The sequence below is a fragment of the Humulus lupulus genome, chromosome 1, assembly GCF_963169125.1.
Source record: "Humulus lupulus chromosome 1, drHumLupu1.1, whole genome shotgun sequence".
NCBI classification, from domain to species: domain Eukaryota; kingdom Viridiplantae; phylum Streptophyta; class Magnoliopsida; order Rosales; family Cannabaceae; genus Humulus; species Humulus lupulus.
The window spans coordinates 25,095,872-25,099,819 of record NC_084793.1 but is presented as its reverse complement, the minus strand read 5'-3'; the positions used below and the strand labels follow the sequence as shown (position 1 = coordinate 25,099,819).

The window sequence follows — 3,948 nt, the reverse complement described above, 5'->3', positions numbered from 1 at the left end:
TTTGGTGGAAGAAATTTTGGCAATTGCACTTACCAAAGAAGATTTTACATTTTGTATGGAGATGATTTCATAAAATTCTATCTACTTATGTTGGGCTTTATAGACGTAAGGTGATTCAATTTGCAAATTGTCCTCTGTGTGGTTATTCTCAAAATACTAATAGTGATAACTCTATAAAAATAGAGTTATTTAACTTTTTTTGTACATTAAAATAGTTTTGTTCTCAAGTATTTTTAGTTAAATTTAGTGACTTTTAATTAGTTTTATTTAGTTTTTAATAAATATTAATTTTGACATTATTTAGTTTCCTATCTATAATTATTAATCTCAATTTTGTGTATTTTTAGGAGCTTAAATGGAATTATTGAAATTAAAGGAGATTAAAGAACAATTGATTCTTCATTCAAAGTCTATGTACTCACCAAAAGCCCAAATTGATTAGTGGTTATTTTAATTGAACACATTTCCAATTGGATTGGGCTCATGTCTAATGGACTTTATTTGAGATATCTTTAAATCAAAAGAAACAGAAAGAAAAAAAAAAAAAAAAAGATAAAAGATGGGCCATCACGTATTGGGCTTTGGAAAAGGGAATTGACAAAATGAGACCTTACATCATATATGTGTATATATGTGATGAAGGAAAGCAAATGGGCCACGTGATTAGCCTTGGGCATTGCAACCAAGGGTATCATATGCATATGATATATATATATATATATATCATCAAAGGAAAAGAAGGGGCGGCTGCTAGAGAGGGGACGCCGACAAAAAGCAACCAGAGAAAAAGATAACAATGAAGAAAAAGAAAAAAAAGAAAAAAGAAGAGAAAGTTTATTTGAGTGTTATTTAGGGTTTTAGTTTTGCATTTTAATTTTGAGATTGACAAATTTTCAAAGGAAGAAGAAGAGGAATTTGGAAGAAAAACTTAGAGTCTTGTGACAATTCTAAATTGGGTTTTTATTTCTATCTTTCTCTCTTTTTCAATTTTGTAATTTTTGCACAATTTATTATGAGCTAAACTTTTGACACTTGAATGGTTAAAGACCCCCTTTTTCATGTATTTCAAGTTTGAATGTATATTTACGTAAATTCACCATTGTTCATTCAAGTGTTGTTCATGATTATTGTTTGTTGTTGTTTGGCCAACAATGGCAGATTATTAAGCTAGATTTAATACTGGAAAGGTTAAATCTAGTAGTTGGTGCTTGAATGATGCAAGAGAACACCCATTTTCTAGGTTGTTCTTAGTAAGTAGAATATGAATATTTTACTACCTTGCATAACTTTGAGAATTGATGCTTAAATTATGTTCTTGAATCTGATTTAATATAGGAATATATTGGGTTAGATGATAGAACTTATTTCATGAGTTTTGGAAAAATCTCATGGGCTTATAAGGAATTCTAGTTAACTCTCTGTGTTTTGCTGAAGTAATGCTGTAACAACTGGGCAGGTAAAATATAGGGGGAATTTAGCTATTCAAGTCTATCATTCCATAGATACTTTATTTTGCAGTTAATTTTCCAGCGTTTGTAACAATATTTTAATCTTGATTCCAGTTTAATCATTTTATTTTAGTTCACAACATCCAATCTATTTATTTTCTTAAAATTCCAAATTATTAAATAATTGGTTTTACATTAAATTTGACTTGCAATCCCTGTGGAGACGATCTTACTTATCACTTTATTACTTGTTTGACGATTTCGTGCACTTGCGTATACAATTTTCACAACAAGTTTTTGGCGCCGTTGCCGGGGATTGTTTTTAGTGAAATTTTTCTTGTTAAAATCAATTGCTTTTCAATTTGGTTTTTATTTTTCATCTTTATTTTTCTTGTTCCTTTTTACATTTTGTTTGTTTGATTGTCTTGCAAGGAGCTTGATATGTCTCATCGGCAAGTTCTCATGAATTTTGTTCAACACGACTTGGAGCCCTTGTATGAAGCATGGTGGAGATACAAGGCATTTCTAATGAGGTTTCCATATCATGGGCTGTCCAAAGAGTGTCAATTAGAAGTATTCCTCAATGGGCTGAATTCCACAACAAGGGAATGGGTAGAAAAAGGAGATGGTACCACCAATTTCTACCAATTATCATTGGAGGAAGCCTATTGGATGTTGGAAGATATGGCAACATACAATGAATGGTGTTGTAATTGTCCAAACAATGACCATGTTTGGGAGGACAACTACAACAATTTGGAGCAAAATTTTGACACTTATACTCAAGGACCAAATGATGAGATTTTGGAAGATTTTCAAGAGTTCAACATAGAAGAGCCATGCAATTTTTTGGTGTTTTGCGTTTCTGAAATTATGGAAATTACTAGAATTTGATCTTATCCATACAACTCGTGATAATATCTCTTTTTAGCAAGTCATTTTAAAGGCATCTGAGGTGTTTCAACAATTTGAATTTGAACTATTTCTTCTTTCTACTTGGTATGTTTGGGGAGAGATGAACAATATTACTCACGGTCGAACCGCCCAATCTCCAATGATTATGGTTTCAAGAATTAGATCATTATTTGACAAGTATAATCAGGTTGGGAATTCAAAGATTCATACGACACATACAGTTTGTCAATCTACTGATTATTGGATTTATTCTTTAGTATGTCACAATAAACTAAATGTTGATGCATCTATAGATGTTGTTTTTAATACTATAGGTATTGGTTCGATTATTTGAAATTCATGTGGAGAAGTCCTGGCTTGTCTCTCCAAATCACTCTTAGGTAGTATTGTTTTTAAAGATAATTCTCTCCAACCTGTAGGGATTTACATCCCTTTAGGTTGTTGTGTTTTTTAGTAATAGTTAGGCTTTAGTTTATTTTTTATTTTTTTCTAATTTTATTTTTATTTTTTCTAATGTTGTGCTCTGTATATTATTTGTTTTGTAGGTTGCTTTATAGTGACTCGGGCAGAATGTGTAGGGTTAATGATAGCATTGGATTGGAGCCAAATGCTAGGTCTTCCTTTGATTTTTGTTGAATCAGATTGTTTAGCAGCTATGATTGTTTTTTTGAAAAGATCCTATTATTGCAATAACTTAGGTTCTTTGTTAGAGGATATTGCAAGTTTGTTGTCCAATTTTCCAGGAGTGTCCCTAATTTATGTACATCGTACAGCTAATAAGGTTGCACATGAATTGGCAGTACATGCTTTTAGGGTGGACAACGAATTTGTATGGCTAGAAGATTTCCCTTCTTTTCTTCAAGTTTTTTAGTCTTTTAGACTGTATGACATTATAACCTTTTTCAATGAATATATTTTTGTTGGATTTTATGCCCTTAGAAAACCATGTCGGGCATGTAACGCGATTTTATATTGTCAATAAAAGTAGCAGAAATCATTTAGCTTGACAACCGTGTTGTTTGCTTGTTGTATTACATGATTATTGCAATAATACAAACATTTATAAAATCTCGAACATATAAATAGTTACAATTATAGTGACTAAGTCACTGTGGATTATAATTGTAATTATATATTCAAAAGAGCATTTCCTAAGATTAGATCAATGCATTGGATTTTCACTGATTAGGCAATCTACGATATGATCTACTTACACATTCGGGGTGTGATGTCTTGTCCAAGGCATGACCAAGTAGATAAGATCAGATTATTTGGTTACATCGGACTAGGACCGATATTGATTATTGATAGATAAATAAGTATCATTGTTATCGAATCTAATCAATGTCACATCGTTGACCATAAGTTAAGTCGATCTTAATTCTAAGTGATAAAATTCTGCAAATTATATTATTTAAATCTTTTGAGTTGTTCATTACTAGCTTACCCTACGATCTAGCCCATACTTACATCTTGGAGATTTAGTAGTATAATTGAGTGGAGTATTATTCATAGATATGAAATCTATAACTTTTGTATGAGAAGTGAAAAGATGATTTCCTTAATTGCTTTGTTCAAAAGGTTA

General features: G+C 31.1%; 1 long non-coding RNA gene across 2 annotated transcripts; it reads left to right on the top strand.

The window, feature by feature from the left end:
• The first annotated feature begins 533 nt into the window (after positions 1 to 533).
• Positions 534 to 3,357, top strand: LOC133789338 (uncharacterized). 2 transcript variants are annotated; one of them, XR_009873528.1, is made up of 3 exons: positions 534 to 2,550; positions 2,678 to 2,743; positions 2,909 to 3,357. It is a non-coding gene; the product is annotated as an uncharacterized LOC133789338 (long non-coding RNA). The 2 variants fall into 2 exon arrangements; XR_009873529.1 differs by having other exon boundaries at positions 2,657 to 2,743.
• The last annotated feature ends 591 nt before the right edge of the window (positions 3,358 to 3,948 follow it).